The sequence below is a fragment of the Eretmochelys imbricata genome, chromosome 7 (genome assembly GCF_965152235.1).
Source record: "Eretmochelys imbricata isolate rEreImb1 chromosome 7, rEreImb1.hap1, whole genome shotgun sequence".
NCBI classification, from domain to species: domain Eukaryota; kingdom Metazoa; phylum Chordata; order Testudines; family Cheloniidae; genus Eretmochelys; species Eretmochelys imbricata.
Window position 1 is genome coordinate 26,531,625 of NC_135578.1, and position 19,137 is coordinate 26,550,761.

The 19,137-nt window shown below is 39.2% G+C and overlaps 1 protein-coding gene across 1 annotated transcript in view; it reads left to right on the forward strand.

Moving 5' to 3' along the window:
- ERC2 (ELKS/RAB6-interacting/CAST family member 2) overlaps positions 1 to 19,137 on the forward strand; it is a 658,083-nt gene that overhangs the window by 499,096 nt on the left and 139,850 nt on the right. The window lies entirely within an intron of this gene.

Here is a 19,137-nt window from a genome sequence, read left to right on the forward strand (position 1 = left end):
AGCAAATAATTCTTTTTTAAAAAAGGTCTGTTTACAAATGATATACCAAAAATAAGAACTTTACTCTTTGATCTATAACAAAAGCATAAATACATTTACAATTATTTGTTATGGAGATGTGCATTATGTACAGTAGCGATGTGGGCTTTTTTAGCATGCATTATGTTTGTGACTTGTTGGGTTTTTTGTAGATCTGCCATAGTTACAAACTAATATATATGAATATGTATATCGCAAAAGTGCTATAGAATAAAGTAAACAGAGGAAGAGAGATTACTGGCGTTAAATTTGTAAGAACACTACAAAGTAAATCTTGTGTGCGATGGTCCTTAGGGTACCCAGGAGTGAGTCACTTTTTTTGTTACCCCTTACCATCAGTGAGAGGGAAACTTGTTTGTGCTTAGCTGGATGTCAGCTCCCTGACTCCACCAGCCTGTTAGCCATTCAAACACTCTCCTCTGGGCTATACCAGCCCTTTCTTTGCCTTGCAGGTTCACAAGGCAGTCTCCAAGATTTCTCTGAAGCATTCTGCTGTAGGGTCCAGACCTGTATCCATTGAACCTTCACAAAAATACTGGGTCTGCTGTCCCCAAAGGAAAAGTATACACACCAGCCTGTGTGAATCAGCTCAGGATTAGCACCTTGCTTAATATCATAGCATTTAGATATGTTTATAGTGCAAACAAGAAAAAGTTTATTACCAGAGATTCAAATGATAGCGAGTATAACTAATAGGTTAATCTCCTGTCTAAAGTTTTATCCCCCTCCCAACCTCAGAGTCCTCAGCAGCATTTCAACCATGGTTGGCTGAGATCCTGTTTTCATGAATGTAATGTTTTCATGAATAAACACACTGCTTGTTTACTTTGTAGGTGCAAGATAAATGGATGTTGTCTTTGCCTTCTACTTGCTCCCCAAAATCCATTGTCTGTACCAAGAGACAGTATTAATCACCTACTGCTTATTTTCCCTTTGTGCTCATGCCTACTGACTTCACATCTCTGTGATAACTTTGTATGTAAATGGGCATCCATAGTGTTAGCTTACAATACTTAATTTACATCTGACAGAGAGGTGAATAAACATCTCTTGTCTGACAGAAGACCTGTTTCTTCACTTCTTCTAGTGACTCATACCCTGATACAGACTCTCAGAACATATTTTCAATCTATATACTTAACTCTGTACATAGTATCTATACTTACATTTCACAACAGTATTAATGACCAATGTGACTTCAGCTTTCATTTATGACATCACCTGGTATTATTAGGTGAGCCAGAATGTACAAACCAGAATCAGGACATTCCTGTAACCCTCTTAGCAGCTGGCATTAAGGGGTTCTTGGGTCACACTACATTACTTTAAAATTTCCCATGGCAAGCTATTCAGGTACTTTTATGACATCCAGGTATTCACATTGGACAAAGTTTAAACACGTAATGCAAGTACAAAACTACTTTATTTGCATAAATACCTATTTGCAATAACACATTACACATACATTCCCTGCTGCTTTTGAAACTATTTTATGAGAGAAGCATTTCTAAGTTTAATAATATATCAGGATTATGGATTAAATGCAGCAGGGGAAGTAGCTTTGTGTAGAATAGCCTAGCAAGTGTGCTAAGAATCAACTTTTGGCAAGAAAATTCCTAATTTGCCCCCTCCCCCTCAAGTTGACCTGGTGGATGAAATAGTAGATGTGTGTATGATTCTAGGCATGCCTTCTCCAAAGATCAACATTTGTACACACTTTAGTCACCTTTTATATGCAGTGCTATTGACATTAACCAGAGAGGCCAGACTGACAGCGCTGTACTTTAACACCAGCAAAAGAGTTGCTCTGCTCTACTTGCACAGTTTATCTAAAGAGACTCAACACAAAAACCACACAGCCTAATTGTTTTCAGTCTAAAAGAGTTCTCATCCAGATACATTCAGTTACCCTACAAGATACTGTATCTATTGAAATATATATAAATTTGATAGTAGATATAGTTACTATAATATATATTTTAAATAATTTTGGAAATATTAGGCTAGACTGTATGATTTGTGAACATACGTATATCAGGTCTAATTCTGCTCTCACTTATACCAATGGAAATCAGATTTAATACTGCTTGTATAATTGGAGTTACATGATGTCAAACTAGTGTAACTTAGAGCAGGATATTGTCCATTATCTTTTTCCTATCTCATTACAGCTATCGTCAACATGTTCAACTGAGGCTGAAATGAAAAAAGGAGAGGAAATGCAGTAAAATTGATTAAGGAAAGAATTACTTGTCAAAAAGAAAAGCAGTACTTGTGGCACCTTAGAGACTAACCAATTTATTTAAGCATAAGCTAAGTCCTCCTTTTCTTTTTGCGAATACAGACTAACACGGCTGCTACTCTGAAACCTTACTTTTCAAATTAATTCAAACAGTGCAAATAATATACTTTTTCTTAAAAGGAGAAGTGAAATTATAGGCAAATGCTTTTATGTAAATATAATAGGTTGCACATACACAAGCCCCGATTCAGGAAAGCATCCCTACCAGGATAGCATCTCAGCATATTCTTAAATTGGGGTGACAGTGCCTGTAGTAGCCTTAGAGAATATCAGTGTACTTCAAAAACGTGAGCAAGGACAGTGTTAATACCTATTTTGCAAATTTAAAATTGAGGCACAACGATGTTAAGATCAAAGTTTGCCAAAGTGTCCGCTGATTTTTGGTGATCAACTTGAGATACCCACGGCCCGTCAAAGGTGCTGATCTGCATCCTTTACAGTGAGTGGGCAGATCATGCTGACTTTGTTGGTGTTGGTTTGGGCCTCCAGTAAGTTAGGACTTGTTGACATGGTGAAAATTATGAACGTAACTGTGGTGGTACACAGGACCATCCCTACCCATGCACAAAGTACGCAGCTGCATAGGGCACCAGAAAATGTGGGGCACCAAATTTCCTGGTGCCCTACACAGCTGCATGCTGCTCCAGACCCTGCTCAGCCTCTTCCCTATGGCCCCCACCCCTGCTCTGCCCACTCCCCTGCTCTGCCCTAGCCCCGCCTCTTCCCACCCATGCTCTCCTGAGGACTGCAGCAGGGGTCAGGCCTGCACTCACTGGGTGGCAGTAAGTGCAGCGAGCAGGCCGAAGCCCACTTCGCACCACCGGCTCCCAGCCATGCCGCTGGCTCATGCCGGTGGGCGATTTCCCTCTTGTCCCCCCGTGGAGGCCTGGGGCCCCACACAGCCCCCCCACGGGGAGTGGGTGTAGCGTAGGGCACTAAAATGGCTAGGGATGGCCCTGGTGGTACAACGGTCCCCATGTGAAGACTTTTATTCTAGAATAAGAGTGCCTTGGTTTATATAATTTTCAAAGTGATATAAGCTCAAAAAGAAAAAGAACACTTGTGTATAGGAATCATAGAATTATAGAGACGAAGGGCTGGAAGGGACCTCGAGAGGTCATCTAGACCAGTCCCCCTGCACTCATGGCAGGACAAAATATTACCTAGACAACCCTTGGCACGTGTTTGTCTAACCTGCTCTTAAAGGTCTCCAATGACAGAGATTCCACAAAGTTCCTAGGCAATTTATTCGAGTGCACAAATGCCCTTACAGTTAGGAAGTTTTTCCTAATGTTCATCTAAACCGTCATTGCTGCAATTAAAGCCCATTGCTTTTTGTCCTATCCTCATAGGTTAAGGAGAACAATTTTTCTCCCTCCTCCTTGTAACAACCTTTAATGCACTTTAAAATTGTTATCCTGTCCCTTTTCAGTCTTCTCTTCTCCTCTCTAGACTAAACAAACCCAATTTTTTCCATCTTCCCTCAAAGGTCATGTTTTCTAGATCTTTAATAATTTTTGTTGCTCTTCTCTGGACTTTCTGCAATTTGTTCACATCTTTCCTGAAATGTGGCACCCAGAAGTGGGCACATTCCTCCAGCTGAGGCCTTAACAGCTCAAAGTAGAGTGGAAGAATTACTTCTCGTGTCTTGATTACAACATTTCTGCTAATAAATTGCAGAATTATATTTGCTTTTTTTGCAACAGTGTTACACTGTTGACTCATATTTAATTTATGATCCATTATGACCACCAGATCCCTTTTTGCAGTACTCCTTCTTAGGCAATGATTTCCCATTTTGTATGTGTGCAACTGATTGTACGTTCCTAAGTGGAGTACTTTGCATATGTCCTTACTGAATTTTATCTTATTTACTACAGACCATTTCTCCAGTTTGTCCAGATCATTTTGAATTTTAATCCTATCCTCCAAAGCACTTGCCAACCCCTCCCAAATTGGTATAATTCGCAAAGTTTATAAGTGTACTTTCTATGCCATTTTCTAAATTATCAATGAAGATATTGAACAGAACCAGACCCAGAACTGATCTCTGCAGGACCCCACTCGTTATGCCCTTCCAGTTGACTGTGAACCACTGATAACTATTCTCTGGGAATGGTTTTCCAATCAGTTATGCATCTGCCTTTTAGTAGATCTATATAGGTTGTTGTTCCCTAGTTTTTATGTATGAGAAGGTCATTCAAGATAGTATCAAAAGCCTTACTAAAGTCAAGATGTACCACATCCACTGCTTTCCCCCCATCCACAAGGCTTGTTACCCTGTCAAAGAAAGCTATTAGGGTTGACATGATTTGTGCTTGATCAATTCATATTGACCATTTACTTATCACCTTACTATCTTCTAGGTCGTTGCAAATTGATTGGTTTCAGAGTAGCACCCAAGTTAGTCTGCATCCACAAAAAGATCAGGAGTACTTGTGGCACCTTAGAGACTAACAAATTTATTTGAGCATAAGCTTTTGTGAGCTACAGCTTCGTGAGCTGTAGCTCACAAAAGCTTATGCTCAAATAAATTTGTTAGTCTCTAAGGTGCCACAAGTACTTCTTTTCTTTTTGCAAATTGATTGGTTAATTATTTGCTCCGTTATCTGTCCAGGTACTGAAATTAAGATGACTGGTCTGTAATTCCCCAGGTTGTCCTCAGTTTCCTTTTTATAGATTGGCATTATATTTGCCCTTTTCCAATCCTCTGGCATCTCTCCCATCTTCCATGACTTTTTGAAGTGAATTGCTAATGGCACAGATATCTTCTCAGTCAGCTCCTTGAGTATTCTAGGATGTATTTCATCAGACCCTGGTGACTAACTTGTCTAAGTAATTTTTAACTTGTTTTTCCCTATTTTAGCCTCTGTTCCTATTTCATTTTCACTGGCATTCACTATGCTAGATGTCCAATTACTAGAGTATCCACATGAGAAATTATTTTTATAACTATAGTGTTATAATTGTGGTGTTATAGTTATTCAATTAAATTTTGCCTTGTAGCAATCCTTAATGGCAGGGTAGGAAATACAATACAGATCTCTTGACTTCTAATCCTGTTCTCTAGCCCCTAAACATACTGCTTTGGTAGGTAAATATATATACCTTTTAAATGTAAAAGTGCATGCATTCCAGGCAAAATCCTGTCCTCAGTTACACCTTGGCGACCCAGTGCAGGGAATAGAGTTGCATGGTACAATGAGGACAGGTTTTATTTCACTGTGTTATATGCAGTCTTTAACATTACATGATGATATTTTCAGATCAGATTTCTTTTCTATCTAGAAAACAGTATTCTGACTCTATAGCTAATTATGTTTTTAAAAATACAGTGTATAATCAGAATGACTGCAAACAGATAAAAGTATGTTTGTTATACTTATTTATGATGGGTTTTTAACAGTTTAACGTTTAAAGTAACAAAAGGAATCTGAGCTCAGAAGTGCACAATGAGAATACCTCTTAATTTGCCATGTATTCTTTAGCAGCAGCAAAAAGATTCTTCTCCAAATTATTCAGAGTGTTTGACTGAAACATTGCTTATATTCCTCCGGCCTAAAAAAATCAGTAACATCATTATGAGCAGCCTTCAACTGGCAGGCTGTAATTATAAAGAAATATTTGGCGCTTGATTCTGATATTTAAAACCTATGTTAAAATTAAGTTTTATACTAATGTAATTGTTCTTCCTGTTTGTTTGTTTTTTACTGGTGCCAGAGAGATCAGAATCAGGCCCTTGTCTAGGCTACCAAACTTCATACAGTAATCCACTGCTGTTGTAGTAATTTCTATTTAGGAGCAAATCTACTCCGTGTGCAGAGGATTCTGCCAATCTTCCCCTGCATTTCAATTTTGTAGGAAGAGCAGAATTTTGGGAGTCTGCACCACAAAGTCCAGCTCTGCAATGGCTCATTGCACCCGTCTGCACAGCTGAGACTTGAGAGTGGTGAGGTGTTTGATCTGGGGGATCTGCCACTATATGGGTGCTTAGACCAGGTGTCTTGCACAAGATGGGAGGCAGGGTCTGTGTAATGACAGGTTTCAGAGTAGCAGCCATGTTAGTCTGTATCCGCAAAAAGAAAAGGAGGACTTGTGGCACCTTAGAGACTGTCCGATGAAGTGAGCTGTAGCTCACGAAAGCTTTTGCTGAAATAAATTTGTTAGTCTTTAAGGTGCCACAAGTCCTCCTTTTCTTTTTGAGGGTCTGTGTAGAATACTCCAGTCCTGAGACAGCAGTTGGAGAAACCTCTGAGTTGTGTGACTTGGGTGGGAGTGATTTCTGCACCTATGCAGAATGTATTTTGGGAGACAGAGAGCTGTCTGGGGAAGCTAAAGCACACTGTATTTAATTCTAAGAGGGAGAGTAGATGGATACAAGCTTTAAGTTCCATTTAGATGATACATTGTACCCAATAATGAGCCAGTTTAGAGTGTTTTTTGTTTTTGTTTTTTTTTGTAACCAATTCACTCCACTATTTCCCAAACTGTTCATTAAGTTTGGATATTTGGACACAATACATCACTGAAAATCGGTATCATTTCTAGGCAAAATCATCACATTCAGTGTAACAGTGGGTAATGTATCCAAGAAGCACAGTATTGTGTTTGTTTTTTTAATTAACTAATGAAGTTAAAAATAAAACTCTCATCTGATGAATTATCTGTTGCCTACATGAAGTGAACTTGGTCCATTTTCCAGAACTGGGCTCAGTCCAGTTTTCAGAACCTTTATGGACAAGTCTCTAGAATTTAATACATATTAAATTAATACGGTTCTATGGAAATTAGTCTATTATAGAGTTTAATAGAGAATTATATCATCTCTTTGTTAATCATCCTATGTAATTCTTTAGGAGGGCTATCATTTTCTTTTAAATTGTTAAAATACCTAAAGGAAAGTCATACTTTTTTATTAAATTCTACAGGACTTTTACATAGGGATGGCAGGCATCCCCATCATAAAGGCCCAACTGACAATAACTGGCATCTTGTTGATAAACTCAGCTGAGAAAGCAATACATGAATATCAGGGAGACTGAACTGCCTCTCATCCTTAGTAATGATCCTGGTAGGGCCATGTGGGGAAACTCATGCTGGTACCTGTCTTGCTTCTCTTTTGTCATTAAATAGGTTTCAGCTACTTGAGATGTCAGTCTAGTACATGTCATAAGCAGTAAAACACCTTTTTTAAAAGCCTACTTTACTCACTATGAAGCAATAATTATAAGGTTGAAATAATGGACCTTCTTTTCAGCACTTGCTGTCAGCAGTATGACATCTCTTTGACAATTATTACTGCCTTCTTATTGAAAAGATAACCAACCAAATCAGGGTGGCATTTTAAATGCTGTTGCGAATTTACATTAAAGTAGATTTAAATTATACAGTATATGTTTACTAAAAATGTGTACAATACCTTGCTGGTTGATATTTCTTGGGTGCAATTTCCTCGTCCCTTACATTGGTTATACCATTATCAAATGACCCAAAATGAACATTAACTACCCTCCTGGAATCTAAGTAGCTTATTTTTAATTTTTTGTTAAATCATTCACATAGTTTATTCCAGTGCCTATGTATTACATTTCTAAAGCCTGTTCATCCACTTCTCTTTTCCCCTTTTCCAGATATCAGGGGGATTGTTTGTATGTGGCTCACACCCCTCCATGCAGAAAGGGGCAGGGTCAGCCACTTTCCACAGCACCATATCCATCAGCACCTTCCCAAAACTTTGGGAATGATTCTTCTTGGTTTGGGAGCCTTTCAAGAAGAAGGTGGAGGGACTCAGATGGGCTGTGGACAAAGGACATGCAGTCCTCTGTTGGGTGGAAAAAAGTTGAAGAGTAACACAGTGTTCCCTCATAGCCCCTGCAGAATCATAGAATCATAAACTTTAAGGTCAGAAGGGACCATTATGATCGTCTAGTCTGACTTCCAGCACAACACAGGCCACAGAATCTCACCCACCCACTCCTGTAACAAACCTCTAACCTATGTCTGAGCTACTGAAGTCCTCAAATCATGGTTTAAAGACTTCGAGGTGCAGAGAATCCTCCAGCAAGTGACCCGTACCCCACGCTGCAGAGAAAGGAGAAAACTCCCCAGGGCCTCTGCCAATCTGTCCTGGAGGAAAATTCCTTCCCGACACCAAACATGGTGATTAGCTAAACCCTGAGCATGTGGGCAAGACTCACCAGCCAGACACCCAGGAAAGAATTCTCTGTAGTAACTCAGATCCCACCACATCTAACATCCCATCACAGGCCATTGGGAATATCTACCACTAATAGTTAAAGATCAATTAATTGACAAAATTAGGCTATCCCATCATATCATCCCTTGCATAAACTTATCAAGCTTAGTCTTGAAGCCAGATATGTCCTTTGCCCCCACTGCTTCCCTTGGAAGGCTGTTCCAGAACGTCACTCCTCTGATGGTTAGAAACTTTGTCTAATTTCAAGTCTAAACTTCCTGATGGCCGGTTTATATCCATTTGTTCTTGTGTGCACATTGGTACTGAGCTTAAATAATTCTTCTCCCTCTGTGGTATTTGTCCCTCTGATATATTTATAGAGAGCAATCGTTTCATAAGACAGGTTATCCATTCCTTGGATCATCCTAGTAGCCCTTCTCTGTACCTGTTCCAGTTTGAATTCATCTTTCTTAAACATGGGAGACCAGAACTGCACACAATATTCCAGATGAGGTCTCACCAGTGCCTTGTATAATGGTACTAACACCTCTGTATCTCTACTGGAAATACCTCACCTGAAGCATCCCAAGACTGCATTAGCTTTTTTCACGGCCGTATCACATTGACGGCTCATAGTCATCCTGTGATCAACCAATACTCTGGGGTCCTTCTCCTCCTCTGTTACTTCCAAGTGATGCGTCCCCAGTTTATAACAAAAATTCTTGTTATTAATCCCTAAATGCATGACCTTGCACTTTTCACTATTAAATTTCATCCTATTACTATTACTCCAGTTTACAAGGTCATCCAGATCTTCCTGTATGATATCCTGGTCCTTCTCTGTATTGGTATACCTCCCAGCTTTGTGTTATCTGCAAACTTTATTAGCACATTCCCGCTTTTTGTGCCAAGGTCAGTAATAAAAAGATTAAATAAGATTGATCCCAAAACTGATCCCTGAGGAACTCCACTAGTAACCTCCTTCCAGCCTGACAGTTCACCTTTAAGTGTGACCCGTTGTAGTCTCCACTTTAACCAGTTCCTTATCCACCTTTCAGTTTTCATATTGATCCCCATCTTTTCCAATGTAGCTAATAATTCCCCATGTGGAACCGTATCAGATGCCTTACTGAAGCTGAGGTAAATTAGGTCCACTGTGTTTCCTTTGTCTAAAAAATCTGTTACCTTCTCAAAGAAGGAGATCAGGTTGGTTTGACATGATCTACCTTTTGTAAAACCATGTTCTATTTTGTCCCAATTACCATTGACATCAATGTCCTTAACTACTTCCTCCTTCAAAATTTTTTCCAAGGCCTTGCATACTACAGATGTCAAACTAACAGGCCTGTAGTTTCCCAGATCATGTTTTTTCCCTTTCTTAAAAATAGGAACTATGTTACCAATTCTCCAGTCATACAGTACAACCCCTGAGTTTGCAGATTCATTAAAAATTCTTGCAAGTGGACTTGCAATTTCATGTGCCAGTTCCCTTAATATTCTTTGATGAAGATTATCTGGGCCCCCCAATTTAGTTCCATTAAGCTGTTCGAGTTTCGCTTCTACCTCGGATGTGGTAATATCTATCTCCATAGCCTCCTTCCCATTTGTCGTCCTACCATTATCCCTAAGCTCCTCATTAAAGACTGAGGCAAAGTATTTGTTTAGATATTGGGCCATGCCTAGATTATCCTTAACCTCCACTCCATCTCCGTTCACCTTTAGCAGTCCCACTTCTTCTTTCTTTGTTTTCTTCTTATTTATATGGCTATAGAACCTTTTACTGTTGGTTTTAATTCCCCTTGCAAGGTCCAACTCTGCATGGCTTTTGGCCTTTCTCACGTTATCCCTACATGTTCTGACCTCAATAAGGTAGCTTTCCTTGCTAATCCTCCCATCTTCCACTCCTTGTAGGCTTTCTGCTTTTTCTTAATCACCTCTCTAAGAAGCTTGCTCATCCAGCTTGGTCTACAACTCCTGCCTATGAATTTTTTCCCCTTTCTTGGGATGCAGGCTTCTGATAGTTTCTGCAACTTTGACGTGAAGTAATTCCAAGCCTCCTCCACCTTTAGATTCACAAGTTCTTGAGTCCAAACCACTTCCCTAACTAATTTCCTTAATTTTTTTAAGTTAGCTCTTTTGAAATAAAAAACCCTAGTCACAGATCTATATTTGTTTATCCTTCCATTTAGTTTGAACTGAATTAGCTCATGATCACTTGAACCAAGGTTGTCCCCTACAACCATTTTCTATGAGGTCCTCACTATTCACCAAAACCAAATCTAAAATGGCATCGCCTCTTGTTGGTTCAGTAACTACTTGGTGATCCATACATAATCCATCAGGTATCACATCCAGGAAAATCTGAGCCCTATTATTATTATTAGCACTTGTCCTCCAGTCTATATCTGGAAAATTAAAGTCTCCCATGATCACACAATTCCCATTAGTATTTACTTCATTAAAAACATTAAAGAGGTCTCTATCCATATCCAGATTGGATCCGGCGGTCTATAGCACATCCCAAGTACTATCCCAGGGGAGGCTCTAGTAGCTTTCTTCCCCAATGTGATTTTTGCCCAGACAGACTCTGTCTTATCCATTCCATCACTTCTTATTTCTTTAGTCTCCCTGATCATTGATATACAATGCTACTCCACCACCTTTGCCTTTATTTTTGTCTTTCCTAAACAGCACATACCCTTCAATACCTGTAGTCCAGTCATGACTACTATTCCACCATGTTTCTGTTATCCCTATAATATCTGGTTTCACTTCCTGCACCAGTATCTCTAGTTCCTCCATTTTGTTACCTAGGCTCCTGACATTGGTGTACAAAGATCTTAATTTTTGCTGTTTGGCCTCATTCACATTCTTTACCCAATTAGGCACAGACATTCTACCACCAGTATCACCTATTAGACTGGTATGTACACTACCCTTCCTCCTTATGTCCATTCTGCTACCAACAGCTCTGTCCTTTCTTACTTCATTTTCTTCCCTCTCAATGTTAAAATCCAGCATGGAGATTGCCGGGTCATCTCCCAGCCATCTTCCCCCAGATTCCTAGTTTAAAGCTCTCTTGATCAGTTGTGCCATCCTCCATCCTAGAAGTCTATTTCCCTCCTTACTCAGGTGAGGTCCATCCTTAGAGAACTGTCCTCTGTCCATGAATGCCTCCCAGTGGCCATACACCCCAAAGCCCTCCTTATAGCACCAGTGCCTGAGCCATCTATTGAGCATCATAATCTTGTCACACTTTTGTTGCCCTTCTCTAGGAACAGGCAGAATCCCACTGAAGATCACCTGAGCCTCAATTTCCTTAAGCATCTTCTCCAGCCTGGCATAGTCTCCCTTCAGACGTTCCAGCGAGAATCTAGCTGTATCATTTGTTCCCACATGAAGGACAATCAGTGGATTCTTTCCCACTCCCATTAGAATCCTCTTCAGCATCAGGTCCACATCCTGTATCTTAGCACCCAGCAGACAGCACACCCTTCTGTTCTCTGGATATGCTCTTGTTACAGGCCTGTGTATCCTTCTCAGTCAGGAGTCCCCAATGACATAGACCTGCCTTTTCCTGGTGATGGTACAATTCTCCAGTCTATCCCCTGTTCCCTTAGGCTGCAAGTCCTCTCGATTCCTATTATCCCTTGCAATCCTCTGTAACCCATCCCGTATCCTCCTAGGGCTCATATTTGGTGTTATCTCCATTGACTCTTGCCCTCTTCCTATAGGACTAGCTGCTCTTCTCTTCTTCCTTGCCCTCTCACCTTCAGAGACCACCTGCTGTGCCCCTTCTTCATTTTCCAACTCCGCAAACCTGTTCCTGAGCTCTGTTTCTCCTTCACTAGCCCATCTTTTTCTCTGCCTGGTTCTTTTAGTCACATGCTTCCACTATCCACTTTCCTCACCCAACAGTATCCCCTCAGAGTTCTTTGGTCCTGCCTCCTCATGTCTTTGCTCCATCATCTGCTCAAACCCTCTTCTAAACTCAACCAGCGTTTCCACCTGCATCTCCAATCCTCGGATCTTTTCTTCCATCAGCTCTATCAGGCAGCACTTCATGCAGACAAAACTCTTTCCAGGTACCCCCTCCAGGATCATGTACATGCCGCAGCTTCTACATCCAATCATCTTCATTCTGTCTTCCATTACTTGGGCTGGGTCTGTATTATCTTGCCTGTATCTGCTCCCTGGGGTAGGGAACCCCACCATTTAAGTGAGACTGTGGGGACAGCTGTGGCCAGGGGGAATTCCCATCAGGGCTACACTATGAGAGGCCTCTGTGTGTGAAGAGCTCTGGCCTCCCACTGCTCCCCCATCTGTGTGATTTGGTGTGGGCCTGGCTCTGCAGAGGGACAAACTTTGCCCTCCCAACCCAAAGATAGAACTATTTGGTAGTTGCTACATGACGAGAAACTTACGCAATCATTCTCTTTGGCCAGTCCCACGTTTTTACACTGGAAGGGGCTGTCTAGCTCCTATCAATTCCATATTCACAGAACTGCAGATTATTGCAGTCTACACAGAATAGAGTTTGATCTCAAAAGAATGAGAACTGCTCCCAGCTGATGTGAAGAAAAATAACTTTCCAAGAAAACTGAAACAACTTCTAAACCAGTTGATTCTCAGTTGAACAAATACAATAGAAGATCTGTTGTTTTTTGTAGCTTTCTTGATAACCTCTTCTCACTAATTCTAATATTGTTTAGATAACAGTGGTAACTAAGATAACTCTACATAAGCAGTAGTGCGATATCTCAACATGTATTTTAGTATGTAAAATTCATAAATGGTCTAAATATGCTAACAAAATATTACATTTTAAATTAGTATGATCGCTGTGCATACTGGTATGTGGAAAAAAAATCAGTAAGGGAAATCCAAAACTCATGTATTTATCATGATTATTGTTGTTAAAATGAAGTGCCAAGCCTTTTAAGATAATATTACTAATAATATTAGTCCTGATTGTTGGAAGATTGCCAGTTTTTCGTCATCTCGCAGAAATATGTCATACTTGAACTGTAAAAACATATGATTCCCCTTCCCCCCTCCCTCTTTTCCCACTCACTGGAGCTGTATTATGTTAGTGTGAGGTGCGTTGAGCCGAATCCAATCTGGAATTAAGAATGCCCAAGGGCAGTTTTAACAAACTGTCATTCATTTGAACTCTAACCCTGTTTAGTTTAACAGAATCTGGTTACTCAGATGTATATTTTTTGCACATTCACTTCTTTCTTTTCATATCTTGGTGTGAAACTGTGTTAATTGGACTTGGAGGGAGAGAGGATTGTTTAAAACATATTGAAAACTAAGAATGAGAGTTACATGCATAGTAGCTTGGCTTGTTGTTTTTCTGCCACCCAGAAATGATGAACTTCAGTTCAGATATTGTGAATAAACATATTTAGTCAAAGTGAGATCCTCAAAATGCTGACATTTGGTTAAGCTTTCTGGGTTGAAAAAATTCACTGTTTTTAATAGCTCATTTATTATATTATTATAATAAGGAAACTAGTGAAATTAGGCCTTTCAGAAATGTAAAAAGGGACTAGTAATGGATTCGGGATGTTCAGGGTTTCGTCTTAAAAGACCGAGCCCAAAATTCAATGAGATCCCCAAAATAAATTCTTCCAATGGTTGAGATAAAATAAAACCTTTACTTAGTAATTACAACATCAAGCCAACAGCCATGAGGGAGCTTCTGGATGCTACAAGTTCAACCTTTTCCAATAGGTGTCACTGTAAGGCAGTAATGCTGAAGAGATGTGAGGTAGAATAGAGGGTAGAAAAATCCCATAATAAGGGTAATTAGAAGAATAAGATTATCATTACTTGCCATCAGCAGATAATTAAAATACTTTACAATACTGCTTGGATTTTGGATTAGATTACTGATGAGAAAGTGACTTTGAGAGAAATTCTTCTTGTGATTTTTGTATATAGAATATCCTATCAATGTACATACATGGACTGACAGGAGAATAGACACTTCACTATGGAAGGAAAGTGGATCCACACTAAAGGCCGGACTAATAAAGTTAGGAAGTTGTTGAATATGTCCTTCAGTGCAAACTTTCATTTATACTTTGTAGAGGTGTGCGAAAAACGCATAAAGCTGCTATTTGACCAACAATAAGCTGATCCCTCAGCTACCTTCCATGGACAATGGAGAAATTGAAGAACTCCTGTGAGAGACAGGATAATATTAGTGCTGGTCTCACTGCTCCTTCAGGGGAACAGAGTACAGCAATCTGTTGTCACTTTTCTACCTTCTGGGGAGAGGGAAGAAAAAAAAATCCCCAATGCTCCCTTTCTTCCTCTCAGCAGGGATTGGAACAGCAAAGAAATGGGATATTTGCAAAATTCAGAAAACTGATATTCAGCTTAAAACCAAATGCCAAACATCGGGGATTCTGCATAGCCCTAATACTAGGGTTAAATGGTGATAGATTAGTTCTCTCCCATATAATAATCTTTTATCATTTTAACCCAACGTCAGGGATGTGAATAGGTTCTGTCGTTTGGGTACGGGCTTATGGTTGATCTTTCTCCCTTTCTAGAACTTTAAATGTATTACAGGTGTAGCTGGCAACGTTGTCTATAGTTAAGATTGTCTGATACTTTTACATTATAATATAATGTGAGTGTGTATATTTAATATATATATGTAGGGGCACTGACCTTGATTGTGACATTAGCAATCACACACACATACATTTTCGAAGAAGGTATTTGAAAATCACTTCCTGCTATACTTTAGTAAGGCTTTTGATACTGTCTCACATGACTTTCTCATAAACAAACTAGGGAAATACAGTCTAGCTGGAGCTATTATAAGGTGGGTGCATAACTGGTTTGAAAACCATTCCCAGAGAATAGTTATCAGTTGTTCATAGTCAAGCTGGAAGGACATATCAAGTGGGGCCTTGCAGGGATCAGTTCTGGGTCCCATTCTGTTCAATATCTTCATCTATGATTTAAATAATGGCATAGAGTGTGCATTTATAAAGTTTGTGGATGATACCAAGTTGAGAGAGGTTGCAAGTGCTCTGGAGGATAGGATTAAAATTCAAAATGATCCAGACAAACTGGAGATATGGTCTGAAGTAAACAGGATGAAATTTAGTAAGGAAAAATGCAAAGTACTCCACTTAGGAAGGAGCAATCAGTTTCACACATACAAAATGGGAAATGGTTGCCTGGGAAGTACTGCAGAAAGGGATCTGGGGGTCATAGTGGATCATAAACTAAATATGAGTCAACAGCGTAACACTGTTGCGAATAAAGCAAACATCATTCTGTGATGTATTAGCAGGACTGTTGTAAGCAAGACATGAGAAGTAATTCTTCCACTGTTCCAGGCCTCAGCTGGAGCGTTGTGTCCAATTCTGTGCGCCATGTTTCAGGAAAGATATGGATAAACTGGAGAAAATCCAGAGAAGAGCAAAATGATTAAAGGTCTAGAAAACTTGATCTGTGAGAGAAGGTTGAAAAAATTGGGTTTGTTTAGTCTGGAGAAGAGAAGACTGAGGGAGGACATAACCGTTTTCAAATACATAAATGGCTATTACAAGGAGCAGGGAGAAAAATTGTTCTCCTTAGCCTCTGAGGATAGGACAAGAAACAATGGGATTAAATTGCAGCAAGGGAGATTTAAATTGAACATTAGGAAAAAAATTCCTAACTATCAGGGTAGTTAAGCACTGGAATAAATTGCCTAGGGAGGTTGTGGAATCTCCATCACTGGAGATTTTTAAGAGCAGGTTAGACAAACACCTGCCAGGGATGGTTTAGATAATACTTAGTTCTGCCTTGAGTGCAGAGGACTGGACTAGAAGGCTTCTGGAGGTCCCTTCCAGTCCTACACTTCTATGCTACCAGCCTGCCTGCCAATCAAATCCTGGTACTGCTTTAGATATTTGTGAGATAAGTAGGTAAGGAAACATAGAACCCTGAACTTAAGTTTTGTCAGAAAAGTGAAGGAGGAATTGATTTGCAAATATTGTGTTAAAAATGTAAATGTATGTATAGCTTTTGAGTCTACACATGCTAATGATTTGTGGTCTTAAAGTTTTTTTATTCACCTTTCAAAAAAATTTCTCTCTACCTTTAAAATCTCATCACTTCTATGTGTAGATATTTTTACAAATCTACTTGACTTTTTTATTTCCCAAAATAAAGTAAAAAATAAATAAATAAAAATGTCATCACATTAACAGTTGAAAGATAATGATCGTTTTACATGCTTTAAAAATATTCTCAAATGATTTGATAGGAAACTTGATGTGAGTTGTGTCTATCAACACACAGTAGGACAAATCTGGCTAATGCTTCAGGAGAAGGAAAAAGTAAAGTTTAAAACTTTAGATATGATGCTGTTGTTCCAATTCAGGGTCTTGTACTGCATACAGGCCCACACCTCCAGAGTCCCACTGACTTTAATGTCACTGTTGTGAAATAAGGGTCCATGCATTTGAATCACTTTGTAGGCCTGGATCTTTATAGATGTTACTATTAACAGATGCAACTGACTTTAAGTAATAGATTGGGGACTTAATTACATGGTACTTATTATTAATGTGAATTGAGTAGATAAAACAGCATACAGGCTTTGGAGAAATTTAAGGATGAGATTTTGGAATAATCCTATTAAAACAAGAAAAATATTAAGTTAAGTTTTATATATAGTTGGACTTCTTTGGGGACAAGGTAAGGTAATTCACATGCCTTTGTATGTGACTATGTAGAACATTAAATCCTATTTGTATTTTTATGGTAACATATTGACATTATATGATCAAAGATGATATAAATTATTGCAAGTAACCCCCACCCCCTTGTGTTCATCCTTAGTTTTCCTTTTGTTCACTTTTTCTTTTTTTCTGTAGGTCACAGTGCAGATCTTCTCTCTTTTTCAATATGTATTTTCCCAAGTATAACTTTTCTAGGAAGTAGTCACTGTGGAAAGCCAGTAATAGCTATTTTCAAATAAATGTGAAGTCCTCACCCTGCAAGAGGCTCTGCATCAGTGTAACTCTGCGCCTGCACAGAACTGGTCGCAGGATGAACATCATTTTTCTTTGTTGTTTCATTTATATCTGTATTTTGCCAGTTTTACTTTTTGAGGGGCAGGGTGGAAAGATATTGAAAGGTATTAACCACTTCATTGCTGTTGCTAATGACTGCACTGCACCTGAAGGAGGATGGACGTTGTCCAGTCTTGCCAGAGGAAGGGTAGCCGTTTGGATTGAATGAACATGGAATTGCCTGCACTGTACACTTTTCCCTGCCAGGTAGTCCCAGACATCTAATAATAAAGTTGCAGCCTGATTAAATCCATACCAAGTGTCCTTTTGATATAGCTGGACAATTCTAGGTATGTCCTAGTAGAACATATCTTCTTCTGTATTGAATGTACCAGGCACATTCTAATTTCCCATCAACCTCAAAGGAATGTCAATAGAGAATGGCTGCACTGTACTTATGGTAAAGGGGTTAAGTAATATATAAGTTTTTAAATAATGTTTGAGTCTGATTACTATTGTTTGATTCATATAATAGTGTTCATTCTGCTTCATAGAGCTGTTATGTGGGAGAAAAGCAACACAGTATTTGCTCAACTTGAAAAAGTAGTATGTGGTTTATATGTGCTGATTGCATGGTAGTAGGATTTAAATAACAACATAGAGACAAGCAGTAATTAAAAATGAACTTGGGGAAAACATCTTATTTTCTCTGTAGACAGGCTGATTATATGACCGTAGCTGAATTCTGTCAGACTTCTTCTGTACACCAGCAAAAGCAAACATTTTTGCTTGGCTTCCATAGTATCAACAATATGGTAGCACAGAAAAAAAAAAGCAGTCAGGTTGGATATATTCCAGTTGGCTCCCTCCCCTATCACTTTCTGGCTAGTCTCATGTAATGCATCACATATTTTCCTCCGCTGTTGGTTAATTTATATCATTTTAATTTTTTGGAGAGGGGAGTGGGTGAGTAAGAAAACAAAACAGAAAGTGTGTCACAATTTCTCTAAATATCATAATTGCAGGATCTTGAAGAAATCTGCCACCTATTGTTCACACAAAACTCTTCAAAAAGTATAAAACTTCACATTATACCCCAAAGTATACCACAGTCTGTATTTAGTGATGTGGCAGTTACTACAGTGGCTACTATATTTTTAGCAGATTACAAGTAGGCAGAAAGAAAGAAAGAAAAGAGCAACAAAATATCTGTAGTGACCAATCTTACTTTTCAAGTGTTTTATTCGTCATGTGTTTGTAGGAGGTACATATAACAAATACAAAATGGTTTTACTCTGACAAAAAACCTCAAAGTGAAACCCCCAATTTAGGACCATTGCACTTATGTACTGGAAGCCTAATTCTCTGGTCACACACGAGCAAAATTTGGACCTGTGGATGACATCAAGTCTGATTGGCCTGCAGTCTTCAGTCTTATTTCATTCATTAACTTGCTGAGTTTCTGTGCCAAGGGTAAGGGGACGCCATGCTGGAGTTAATGTGCTTTTTAGCAGTAACCATATAGTGACCTTCCACCCTGTCATATAAACTTAACAGTTCTGTAAATG